The sequence below is a fragment of the Rattus rattus genome, chromosome 14 (genome assembly GCF_011064425.1).
Source record: "Rattus rattus isolate New Zealand chromosome 14, Rrattus_CSIRO_v1, whole genome shotgun sequence".
Classification (NCBI taxonomy): Eukaryota; Metazoa; Chordata; class Mammalia; order Rodentia; family Muridae; genus Rattus; species Rattus rattus.
Genome location: NC_046167.1, coordinates 33,293,770 through 33,307,787, shown reverse-complemented (window position 1 = coordinate 33,307,787; position 14,018 = coordinate 33,293,770). Strand labels below are relative to the sequence as shown.

Here is a 14,018-nt window from a genome sequence, read left to right as displayed (position 1 = left end):
CATGTAGCACATACAAAGTGTGAGATACAAAGTCAAACACACAACCTCACCTAGGAATCATCTAAGGAATCTCTGTCAGAACTATTATTTTGGAGTTATTGGTTGGGCAAATTTTGGTAGGAAGTCCTTTCCTGCTCTCCTGTGATGGTCATCTCATTAGCTGCTTTCTCTATAAATATCTCTATATCACTTGGGATAAATAGAATAATCTATGCTGGGAAATAGTTTATTCATTGGCTTCTCTAAAGCACAATGCTTTTATTCCTGGACTATTTTTCTGTTTTCCTTTTTCTTTTTGCTTTGAAGTCAGGGGGCAGCTTGACCCATAACATCAGAAACAAACATGCCTGAGTCTAAAGTGGGGGCAGCCAATTCCATTTCAGAGCCAGCAACTCAGTGAGTTTAAACAAACAGGACAACTCCACAACATAACCTATACACAGCAGCTGCTTTGCTTTGAATAACCATAACTTTTGCTCCTTCAGCTCCCATTTGATCCATGGAAGGTAAGATTTTGTGCTACACCTGAGCTAATTAAAACCACATTAAGCATGTTGACTTTGGGTGTCTAGATGGTTTGTATAAGCTCAGCCAGGGACTAGCACTATTAGGAGGTGTGGCCCTGTTGGAGTAGGTGTGGTGTGTGACCTAAAGACCCTAATCATAGCTGCCTAGTCAGTCTTCTACCAGCAGCCTTCAGGGTGAAGATGTGAACTCTCAGCTCCACTTTCCCCATGCCTGCCTAGATGCTGCCATGCTCCTGTCTTGATAATTGGCTGACCCTCTGAACCCCTGTAAGCCAGCCCCAATTAGATGTTTTCCTATAGAGTTGCCTTGGTCATGGTGTCTGTTGCAGCAGGTAAAACCCTAAGACACTGTCCCTTCTGGGAAGGGTAAGGAGGGTCACTGGACTATCATCCTGGGTAAATGTGACTGCAACTATATGTAACCTGTGATAGAACAAGAAGTCACAAATCTCTGGGAAATAATTTTTTGAAGAACCAATATTTTTTTTTCTTAGCAGATTTGGAATGTTCCCTTGGGAAGGATGTTTTTTCCAGTTCTCAATTGGACCTTTTTCTATCAAAAGAAAAAATAGATTGATAGGCCAATGATTTGGAAGCATAAAGGATAAGCATTGAGGGTCAAGGGAGAGAGAGTGAGAGCATTGGTGATGGTGTGGAGACAGGAATGTGAGGAGGAAGGTATGTGTAGAGACAGAGCAGGAAAAAAGTTTGGGAGATGGGTGGAAATCTCTGCCTGACCAAAACAAAGATGTTCAGGGAATTGGGTTTAGAAGTTTAAGCTGATAAAACCTGATGTGCTGAAATAGAGGAATCAAGAGAAGACATGGGTGAAGATAAAAGGAGACTCAAAGGTGGGGCTCTGACCATTTGCTGTTTAACTGGAGGAATTTAGTCCCACGTTCTGGATGGTAGGTTGAAATACCAAGTCAGGCCAAGTTCTGGTCATTGAGAATGACCTATCGAGGGGCACCTATCAAGGTCCATCTCAGGGTCAGTTGTTCCTGAGGAACAGAGAGGGCTACTGCTTTACTGTAAACTTGAATAGGCCAGTCTAATTCTCTACTAGATGCTTTCTTCAGTTTAGAAATACATCAGAGGAAGTTCCTGAGTTCCTTAGACCTCCAAGGAGGCAACTATCGAAAAATGAAAAGATCCTAGGGTCTGAAATGAAGTCAGTCTCCAGGCACCAGTGGGTATCCTTACCTACACCTGCTTAAAGAATGGCCAGCATTGTGCATATCTCTCAAAACTGCAAGGGTGGTCCTCTCAGAAATATGGAGTTTGATTAGAAGATAAGAGAGAGTGAGTTTTCTACTCTGCCACAGGAGTTGACAAACCCGGCTCTGTTCACATGGTTTAGCCGCTAGAAACCATGGCTCCTGATGAGATTAGGTCACTAGTCCAGAAACAATATATAAAAGAAAAGCACCTGGTGATGGAAAGGTTCCTGTCGGCTGGTCTAGAGGGACGATCTTCCCAGGTTTCAGCACCAAAAAAGTTATAAGTCTGTAGAGAAAAAATGGAAGAATCAATCAGTTGGACCTCGAAATGTCAGAGCAGACTTTCATCAGTCTGAGGTTGCTTTTTAAACTACTTGGTACCTCAGACACAGTGAACAGACTGTGAGGTCTGAACAGATTCTGTAGTCAAGCATACGGATGGAAGGGCATGAGTCAAATGCTTGGGAAGCTCCTAGAGTGGGGAGATAAGTCAGACTGCTCATTTCTGCAACCTCTGGGCTCCTCCAGGATGTGTGATAGTGGTCAGCTGCTTTCCAGAATCCCATAGGCGTTGGGATGCCTAAACTGAGCCTGTTTTATGGTCCTCTCAGTGCCATCGTTGTATTCAAGTAAGAGTATGCAATAATAAATGCATTTGATGTTTCTTTAAAGAGTCAAAATAATGGGCCCCTCCGACTTCAAGAGATAATGCAGGGATACATTGTTTTCTGTGTGGATTGGAATTGCTGCTGTTGGTTGGCATTAACCAGGAGGTGCTAGGGCTGTTAGGAAGTAGGGTAGGGACATAGTTTCCTTCTTGCAAAATGTGCTGAATGGTGTAACTAGTGATGATGAGTAAATATCTCTTTACTGCTAGCATTTTATTGTGTGTTAGTTTGTTCTTTTTGGTTTCCTAAAGCATATCTTTCCCCACCTTCCCAGTAAATAGATCATGACATCCCTCCCAGGCGCAGCAGTGGAGGGTTACTTTAGAAGTTCCTTTTGTGTTCTTCAGTATTTCTTGTCCTGATGGCACATTCAAAGCCTAACTGTGTATGTACTTGCTTGCTCCGGTCTATTTATCACTGTTGGAAATATCATTGTCTTCCTAATCTATACCTGTAACATTGTTTTTTTTAACTGTATTGATGGGGACTTGTGGTCTGTGTCTCAGTAAAGGCTTTCTCATAGAAGAAGCCATGCAGAAGCTTAAGCATCATTTTAGAACAATGCTTTCCTACAAAACTGCTTTAAAATGAAAATAGAGAGCATGCTGGGGAGTGGGAGGTATAAAGTGAAGGAAAGACTTCCAGGACCAGATAAGATGGTTTTAATAATGAAACAGCGTCTCTCCTGCAGGACTCCACAGTGGCATCCATCCACACAGAGTCAAGCCCTGTCTGGGTGAGGTCACTGCACACAGCTGTGCTGGTGGTCTGCTCTGTCCCCAGTGTGCAGGTCTGTGAACACCACCGTCAGGGAGGGAATACAATGATTCCAAGAGCCTGGGGCTGAGACAGAATTCTAGGAGGCAGACCTAGGGAAGGTCCACATCTAGTTAAGAAATACAGCAAATTTTCTTCTTCCTTACCCTCTAACCGGAGACAAAATCCTGGAAGTTTAAGACAGAGCCCTTGGCTTTTCCTGTCATTGGGGGACCCTACTGATTTACTGGCTCATCAAGCTCAAGACAGGATCAGGACATGTTTACCTACAGCCATGGTGGGTCAAACAACCATCCTGTCTTTTTCAAACTGGCTAGCCCTAAATTAGGGTGGAAAAAACACTCAAGACTCTTAAAATAACAAACAGTCTTGAGCAGAGGCCTTCCTGTCTCTGTGTGCTCTGCCCTTTGCTCTTTGGGGTGTGCGTGCGTGCGTGCGCGTGCGTGCGTGCGTGCGTGCGTGTGTGTCTTCCCTCGCCCCTGATAAAAAGCCTTTTTCTTTACCAGCTGATTCTCTGCTTCTGCCTGCTGTGTCTGAATTCCCCTGCTGCAGCTGCATTACTACCTGTTGCACCCAATTTGTCTTTTAATTCCTTAACTGGCAGAAAAATGAACCTAATTAAGAACGTAGACAGTAACAATGGGATCCCGAGGGGGCTATCACGAAAGGCGTTCAAGATTCTGGCTCAAGCTACTTTTTCTTTAAAGCATCTTTGGGTGTGTTGTCTATTGGAGAACAGTGTCAGAATCTCCATCTAATCTGTCAGAAATCCCGTAACCTTGGCAAGATTGGGTTTGCCAGGTCTAGCCAATGAAAATGCTACCAGTTTGTACCAGACATTCTCAGAGACCTTTTGGGGATCGTGGAGTCTTTTGAGCTGCAGAAAGTGGAGGAATCTACTTCCTGACTTGAGACTCCTGCTTTTCTATTTTATTGATGCCGCATTTTTCTTTCATAATACTTAGTATTTCACAATTACTTTAATAAGGTATAATATATTAAAACATTGTATTAACATAAATTAATAACATCATCTGGGCTTCTAAGTGGTTTTCATTTTGTTTCTTTCTGTTTATTGTATCTTTTTTATTTATAATGTTTTCCTTTTTATGAAGTTCATAATTCCCTTTTGCCTCTGTCTTTCCATTCCTTTTGATTTTCTTTCTTAGTTCAAACTGGTTCTGCGTTTCATCTTACTAGTTTTTATTTATAGTTATCTCTGAGGCATAGTCTATGGAAACAGAGGGCATGATCACTAAAGAGGTAGACTTGGGGACAGATGACAAGTTCGACTACTGTTTTTACCTGTGCCTGCCTGGTCTCAAGCAGGCCTTTGAGTTTCTCTCTTAGCCTTTAACATGGATCTGACGATGGATTGTTCTAAGTCTCAATGACAGACATGCGTGGCAAGATTCCGGCCTGGGGCCTAGTGTCTAGGAAGATGTCTGTAATATTAATGTTCCAGCCCAGTTCAAGGGGCCCTGTAGTTTCTTCATAGGAGACTAATTCCACCAGAGGAGCTCTCAGCCTTTGTATCAGTTACTGTCAACCTGTGGCATTAAAAAGAAGCACAAATATTCCATCCACCTCTGCGTTGGGACAGAAAAGCCAAATGGCTGCACTTTTTGCTCACTGATGTAAAAACCCTCACCCTCTGTCTGTCGTGCTGTCCTTTGTTTGAATGTCTAAATGAGGTCACTGAGGAACGATTCTCCTGTGGACCAGGAAGCACCAGCCATGTGGTCCTAGAATGTCACAGAATTGAGCTGTCTTGCAGGTGCTCCTGGATACAAGGACCTGCTCTTAGGCTGTGTCTGTCCTCGAAAGATGGTGCTTTCTTCATTTGCACACCTGAAATGAGGGCCAAGAGTAAGGCGTTTTACTAGGTTCTGGTGTCCACATTTGCAAGAGAGATTTGGATTATAGAAAACTGATTTTTTTTTTCATTTGAAAGGACCACATAGGAAAAAATTTATCCATAAGAGAAGTAGTGTTCCCCAACATCTGAGGTTCCATCACCCCATAATGACCATATCCATCTTCACCCACAAAACAGCAGGATTCTTCCAGGTGCTCTGCCCTCTCAATTTAGATCTTGATTGAGCTCAATTTTATCTTCCTGAAAACTCTGACCGGACCAGACTCTTTGTTCACTCATTTCCCCGTATTCTGGGTTTTCATAAAATTTCTCTGAGGCACTGCTCTTAGGGATGTTAGGCACTGCTGAATGGAAAGTGAGATGATTGTATTTGTTTCTTCATATCTGGTCTGCAAACCTTGTACCCAAATCATTTGAGAGGTGCCAAATTAACATACAATTCCAAATTCAGAACGGGACCCTGTATTCTATTCTCTGTCAATAGAGAACATTGATGAGGTGAATATTGCCTCGTGCTGTATTTTTAAGGCGTTTTAAGTGTACTTTTCTAGGCGTTAGCTTTGTCACATAAATTAAGAAGTCTGTTCACACCTAGAAGCCCAATGCATTGAATCTTAACCAAGCCAGTCTTACCCACTTGTCCACCCTCGGCCCAGGTTAACAGCTGCTTCTGTGAAGTATATCGGCCTTGCTCTGGTCACCTTTTCCATCATATAAACCTCTCCGCCCTTGTCCTGTAGTAGCCGATGCAAGGTTTTCCACTCCTCCATTACTATTTGTCCACTGGTCTGGTTTTTCCAAGCATCCAGTGCCATTTATGAAGTTTCTATTTCACCACTGAACTTTGACAACAGTTTTGGGGTCCTCACCATCCACCTGCTTGCTTTCTGCAATGTACACTCAGAAATCACAGAAGTCATGGCTTAACTTGTACTCTTGCCCACTCTGCAGGATGAGAAGGGTGTGTCAGAGTTTGTGAGATGGAATCTAATGTCTGCTCTGCCTGAGCTAGCAACATGGTACTGTAGTTTGGGGAATAGGAAGCTGTCTGAGGTGATGGTTCTCCTTCCCGAGCAGGAGCCTGTAGTTAGGAATCCAGACCCACTGTGCTTCTGCAGCTGCTCCGCCTATTTTCCATGAAATCTGACTAAAATATTTCTGGTATAAATTTTTCAGTCTGCCAAAAGCATGTGGCCATTCAAGCCATACCGGGAATGCTAAATTATTTATCTTGTTTGGAGTAACATGAGATCATGCGTTTTCACAGCTCAAAGTCTGCAGTGATCTGGGTAGGTTTTGTTGCTATTGTTTTTGTACTCACAAGCAGTGTTGACTCCTAAGACCATACTCATTACTTCCCACCAAGGCCTTTTACCAGTGTATCGTAGATAACCTTGCTGTCCTGGCAGGTTCCAGAATCCCATCTAGTGTACCAAAGTGCACTCATCTTTCACTGTTTTCTCTGCTTCCTCTAGGACTATAAGTACTTCTCTGGCTTGCTCAGTTCTGATAAGCCCACAGTTTTGAAGAGTACCAGTCAAGTATTGAATAAAAGGTCCCCATGTTGGGTTTCTTTTTCCCTCCCAATTATTCTCGAGATACACATTTATAAGTGAGAATTTCACAAAGATAAACTGCCATTGTGTCTAATATACGGTTTATTAATTGTATAAAATGGATTTGCTATATGTGTATGATTTCCATTACAGATATTGAATTTTGTAGTCTTATGTTAAGTTACAAGTTTCAGATAGGTTTGTCCACTGTGACATTTTTTCTTTCCTATTTGGAAGGGATTCCTACTCTGGCTATGTTTTGCAAGTGGGAAGTATATCTACTTTAAAAGTATAAAAACATGAATTCCTCTCTTTATTAATCTGTCATCTTTTATATTTTATAAGAATGGATGCATGAGTACTTATTTTATGTTTTTTGGGCATAACTCTTAGTTTTGTCACTCAGATTCTTTATCAAGTGGAGCTCTTCTAGTTGATGCCTCCCCATGTCTCTGTGTGTATTTGCGTTCTAATGGTTTGATAGGGTACTTTTTCTTTTTGTTGCAAAAATAATAACTAGGGTTTCAAGATGACTGATTAAGAAATTTATATTTTTTGTAAAGTTTCAAATCTCATGGAATTCAATTTATATAGGAATATTTATCAACTATTTACTTTTTTTTTCCTGCTCTTAAAAACGCCTTTCTCAGTTTCTAAGGGACAAAATGATGAGTGGCCATATGAACTTTATAACAAAAGTCTTTTCATGTGTCAATTTTAATTATTCTCATTTATATGGTATAAAACATATTTTTTCCAAAATAATTTACTAATTTTCTCAATGCGGTTCATTTTACATTGTGAAACTCTTTTGTTTTTAATTTTGTGTTTGTGTGTCTGTCTGGTATGTGCACTTGCACGCAGGTGCCCAGAGGCCAAAAGCATTGAATTCCATTGGAATTTAAGTCTCATGTGGCTGTGACTCATTCAATGTGGGTGCTGAGAACTGGATTTGGATCTTATACAAGCACAATATGTGCTTTTAACTGCAGAGCCATTTCTCCACTCCCAAGCATTTACTGTAGTTTTTATTTGCCTTTTAGTATTAAGGTATTGATTGACTGGATTTTGATTACATGAACTCAATCTACTTGACCTTTAATCTAAATTGATTGAGTCACCATTAAAACCATGTTATTCTTCTGCTCCTTTTCCTGTCCTTTTTTGGATCTTAATGAACACTTTCTTAAAGAAGGAGTGTTTTTGCTAAAGAAGTCTAACTTAACATATATTAGCCCTTACTTGAAAAACTATGGTTCACTCTGACCATTGCCAAAAGACAGTTTGGCACAAGCGCCTATCTAGAGTATGATCAGAAACAACGGGGGAAAGTTTTGTACTCTTAGTCACTACCTGACTTTTTCTGTGTTACTCCAAAAAACAAAAGAAATTGATTGACTTACCAGCTTTGTATCCTTTGTGAATGAGATGTTTGAAACATTATTTTTTCCTCTCTGTGTAAATGGGTGGTACTAAAGGAAGCAGCCATACAGGAACTGTACCTGGATTCCCAAAGGAAATATGCAATAAAGTGGATGGTCCTTTCCACCACCTCATGCTGCCCTCTATAAGGAGTTTGTATCAGACTTTGAGGTAGCAGGGATGTCTTGAGGATGTTTGTGTTTAGGTTTCTATCAGAGTTAGCACAGCACCTCTCAACCTGTGTTTTATGATCTCTTTGGTTGTTAAGCAACCTTTTCACAAGAGTCACATATCATATAGCCTGCATATTAGATATTTATGTTATGATTCATAACATTGCATAAATTGCAGTTATGAAGTAGCAACAAAAATAAGTTTACATCTGGGTGTCACCACAACCCAAGGAACTGTGTTGAAGGGTCATAGCATTAGGAAGGTTAAGAACAACTGTCTTAACATGTGATGTCTTCCTCTTTGCGGTGACTGACTGGAGACTCAGAACTAACTATGTGGCTCACTTACATCCCAGAATTCATCTCTGATTGGACTTACTCTTCTATTTTCCATTTGTACTTTAATTTCTGTGTCCATTAATTATTTGGGTTTAGATTTAGGTTTTTACAAAGGGTTTATGTCTTTTATACCACTATAATGAACAATCTGAGATGGTCAGTTTAAAAAGAAAAAAAGGTTATTTTGCCACACATAGAGATTTCAGTCCATGGCTCGATTGGATGCATTGTTTTGGGCCTGGTGGACCCAGAGGAACAAGAACACTTACCCTCTGTAACCTAGAAGTGAAAAAGGAAAAATGGAAACTTTACTATTCTCTTCGGAGGTGTGTGTTCAAATGACTTAAACCCCTCAACATTCCCATCAGTGTCAATGGACACCAGACTATCCTTGTTAGCCTCTGGTTAACATTCTAGATTCAACTAATACCCATCATTCTTTTCTGTATTGGCACCTAGGCTTCCCTTGTGCTGTGTAGGAGGTTTGCCAACATCCCTGGTTTCTGCCCATTAGTGCCACCACCTCACATTTCTGACACCCACATGTAACAGTTTAAAATGTCATGGACATTTTCATATGTTCCCTAGTGAATAACACTGGTGGTATTTGTAGTACCAATGGATCCATCTAAAAAACACTCCCACACCTGAGACTTGGGGGAAACATTGTGAAGAGGAGCAAAACGATTGTACGAGCCAGAAGATCAGCGAGTTTGCTGTGCGATTGTGTCTCCTAGTCATGTCGTAAGCTGCACCCATAAGCCAGGCTAAAGTGGCTGCCCAAATGGAGCCAAACAAGGATGACACTAGTAGACGTTCCAAAGTGGACTGAACAGGAGAGTCCTTTACAAAGAACGGAAGGCAACCAAGGAATGCTGAGAATGGGAGAAATAGTCTTCCCCAGGAAAGATCACATCCATTAGTTATATATGCATAGATACGTGCATGTGTGTAATAACCATGAAAGAGGGCTATCAATTGGAAAGAGAGGAAGGAGGAACATATGAGAGGGTTTGGAAAAAGGAAATGGAAGAGAGAAATGTAATTATATTATAATCTCAAAAAATTAGGTCACTTGCATTTATGTCAATGGTAAAATATTTTTGGAAGTCAATTGTAGTAGTGCACACTTTAAATCCAGAACTCAGGAAGCAGAGGCAGGTCAATCTCTCTGTAAGTTCAAGGTGAGCATGGTCTACATAGAGAATTCCAGAATAGCCAGCATTACATAGAAAGATCCTGTGTAAAAAAGTTTGTTTGGTTGCAGTAATTTATGACATTTCAAAATAAAAGCAATAATGATATGAATAAGCCTTTAACTGCTTTTTTTGAAAAGAATAGAGCATGTGTATATTTTGACCCAGAAATTAGAATAACAGTAATCTGTGACCAGTACGCCATTGCCATTCTGACTCCCTGCTAATGTATTCATTGGGACCTAGGAGGACTTTAGCCTCAGAAGGTGCCATGCTTTGAAGGGAAGAGAATGTCAACTGACAAAGCCCTTTGGGATGTCCACTGGCCACTCATAAGCCTGGTAAATCAGGAGATGGTGGTTGCTGGGTGTCCTTAAGTCTGTCTGGGCCGATTTACACACAAACAATGACTTTGCTGCCCATCAAGGTGTGAGTATGGATCTGGATAGGCAAACTACATGGAGAAGTGGAAAAGATTTTAATTGTGACATTAGGGACATAGAGAGAGTTTGACACTTTGAAAAAGGGGCACCATTACATCCAAAGATTATTTGGACTGTATGGTTGTTTAGATTATTGTGTCTTCTTGAAAAGACATCATTTGTCAGAGTAAAATAATTGAACCAGAGCTTTGCTATGATTTGAGTCTTTTTTTAAAAGTTGAGTAGAGTGCAAACATGTTTTTGCTTTAATAAACATGATTTCATTTTTAGTGCTCATTATATATTCCTTTGAAGAAGAGCCATGAGGTAGCTTTTCTTTGTTATGGTATATCAATCAAATGAAATGAAGATTTTAGAAACCCATATGAAGTACTTTTTCAAATCAAAGATAAGGAATTCATCCAAGCTGACAAATTAGATGACCCCATGTTTATACTCCGTTAGATCTTTCAGATGAAGGGGTAAAATGAAACCATAAGGAAACAATGAATTTTTTTGCCTAAAGTCGCTTTATGTTTTTTTGTTGTTGTTCAAATGGTTAATATCTTCCAAATTTCCAGCTATAATCCCTGATGGAATCAGACATGAAGTTCATGTATTGTTAGAGGCACAAACACTATTTAGCAGGTAAAAGCCCTTTAAGTTCATCCCAAGTTCTGACAGCAAAAAGAAAATAAAATGAAAAAGTATATGTCAAAAGAGTTGGTTCCAAAAAGACTGACCATCATCAATGGATATCTTATAAACAAAACCCGAATCTCTGTTTAATCACAACCTGCTTTTTCAGTCTTCCTGTTAGGTAGCAAGCACAATTTTCTTTAAGTTAATTCTCATGTTCTCAAAATTTAGCAGAAGCTAGGTGCATGATGGGTACTTAATACACATGTGGGTTAGTTTGTATGTAGTAAGAGTGCAAAGTATTTCCCCCCAAAAAAGTATAGCAATAATATTCAGAACTTACAGAGTACTCACAGTGTGCCATGTGGCATGCTGAGGTCTCTTACAAATGGCCTATGGAATAGACTTGGGACAGAAATGGCACTGAGCTGTGAGACATGAGAAACGATCACATAGGTCTGCCAGAAAGACGGTCATAGACCTCATGGCACTCTCGAACAAAACCATCTCCAACATTTTATACCGTTAGGCTTGGAAGGCTGAGCCTCTAGTTCTTGTCTTTGAGTATGGTTCACTTTGGAGGAATGTAGACTTAAGAGAGCAGCTTTTTGCCATGGGCTGATCCTGAAAAACCCATCAACCCTGCCATCAGTCCATCTCTAGTGCTCCATGGAAGAGGACTGCCCACTTCCCAGTGTCCTTACACACCAGCACTCCCCAGGAGCTTCCTACCTATTAACTTTGATTTTCACTGAATCATTTGAGCTAGGTTGTAATTCGTCCATTCACACAAAGTTTGTAGAGATTAAATCACTTTTTCAGATAAACAGGCTTTTTTTTTTAAATATAAGATTATGGTTTAGCATGGCTAATTTCTTTTTTCTTTTTTATTATTGGATATTTCTTGTTTACATTTCAAATGTTATTCCCTTTCACGGTTTCCCAGCCATAAGCCCCCTATCCCATCCCCCTCCCCTACTTCTATAAGGGTGATCCCCGTCCCCAACCATCCCCTTCTCACCTCCCCCCCCTTGACATTCCCCTACACTGGGGGGTCCAGCCTCAGCAGGACCAAGGGTTTTTCCTCCCATTGGTGCCCACCAAGGTCACCAGATAAGCAGTTTTAACTATCTAAATTTAAGTCTGTGTCCAAAGCCTGTTTATCTTAGATTTCTTCAGAATAAAAATCAAGAAGGAGAAGAACAGGGAGTCAGGAGACTTGGAGATATCATGCCAATTTGCTGTTGATTTTGAATGTGACCTTAATTTGTTCAGTCTGTTAACAATGAGACGGAATTGCAGGGGCCATTTGAAATAGAAGATTCCCTTGGGGATTTCGTTGGAGTGAGGAGTATGAACCAGATGGTCTAGGGGAGTTGCCTGGGAGTCTATATTTATAACCAACTCTCAGGTGTTGCCTATCCTGTTCCCATCTGAAGCCTCATATGACCTTAGCTTCAAAAAACAGGGAATCTTAAAAATGTCAGTTCTTTTCTGCAAAACAATTTCAACTATCATACATGTATGTATATAAAAAGTTAAGAAAGTATGTTGCGGTAAACATAAAAAAAGATCGTTTGCCATCAGTTCCCAAGAGCTGTGTCTGCTCGCTCCCGCTGCTACGAAGTTCACAAGCCCTTTTAGCTGCCCTCTCCGCACGGTCTCCTAGGAGGTAATTACCACACCTAGCATACACACACACACACACACACACACACACACACACACACACACACACTGTTCTTCAGGCTCTGTGCATTCTCACTCCGAACCGGCAACAAAACCAGACCTGAATACTCCAACTGCCTCTCAGTCATTTCACACACTGTCCTCTTTAGCCTGGTAAAATCAAATTTCTAGAAACTTGTAATTTAGCAATTAGATTTATATGTTAAATTCTCAGTCCACAATAAATTCACAGCCAATTGATAAAGATATAAACCGCCCACCTAGAAAAGATAAAATCGATTTAGTTCACCTAAATCTGAACCATCCTCCTCCATGGACCCCATCTTGACCTTTCTCGCTTCTCCTCCTCCTCTCTCCTTCCTAGACTTTTCCCCGCCTACCCTTCCCTCTCATCCAATAATAGGCTTTGCCTTATCCTGGACCCACCTTGCTGCATAATGACATCATCCTACAGAAGTATGAGCTAACTCTTATAGCACACTGGTTAATTGCTATAGGTGAAACTGGTGGATGGAGGCCTAAATTGGAAGCTGAAAGTTTATGAGGAAAAGTAAAATACTTGCTTGTTATCAAAATACCCTTTCTCTCTTGTTGATTATAAAAGGACATGTAACAGATTTGGAACAAATATCATCCTTAATTACTCGATCAAAATCATTTTTTTTTAGTAATAGACACTTTTTACCTCCCTGCTCATGTGCTGTAAATACACATCACCCTACCTGATTCTCATTCAGAACATTACTTCCATCTGATCGTGATATAACACTATAAGACAAACCCAGATTGAGGAACAACTTTAAAATAATTTCATTTCAAATTGGGAGAGGCATGAGAGACTGAAGAAATTTCCAGAGTTCAAAGACAGAAATAAGGGAGGCAAAAACAAACAATTATGAAAAATCCCTGGAACAAAAATTTACATCAATAAGATGTGACAACAGTATTTAAATATGACCTTCTACAGTATTTATTTTTTGACCAATATATAATAATCAATGTTAACATAAAAGGTAGATTTGGTGGAGGATAACATATGGCATTGCAACGCTTTTCTGTAAGTCTCAGTTATGTTAAAGTAATTTTTAAGTAAAAAATTCTGTGGGTATATTGTTCAGAGCTTTTTCTTTTTACTTGTTCCAAAGATTTTTTAGTACAAATGCACTCATACAGATGAGTTGTTTAAATTCTATGTGTCATGTGATTTGCAAGTAACAGCTTTGCATTCAATTATTTCATTATAAAGCCCTATATTTTACCTAAATTTAAAGTTTATTAGACAGTTGTGAACAATTGTCATGGTCTTAGCAGTTCATGTGTCATTGCTAAATCTAAACATTTTAGTTAACTAAGTGACAGCTAACACTTATTGCATTTACTGCAGATCAGGAACTGTGATGAATGTTTTAAATACCCTACCTCATAATGTCCCTCAATTACTCTATTATTACTATGTTATAGAAGTGAAAATATTTAGAGATGTAAAATAGCGTGCTTAATTTCACACCGAC

At 40.0% G+C, this 14,018-nt stretch overlaps 1 protein-coding gene across 1 annotated transcript in view; it reads left to right on the top strand.

Annotated features, from left to right (window-relative positions):
* The window catches only part of Hecw1 (HECT, C2 and WW domain containing E3 ubiquitin protein ligase 1), a 367,055-nt gene that overhangs the window by 16,352 nt on the left and 336,685 nt on the right, over positions 1-14,018 (top strand). The window lies entirely within an intron of this gene.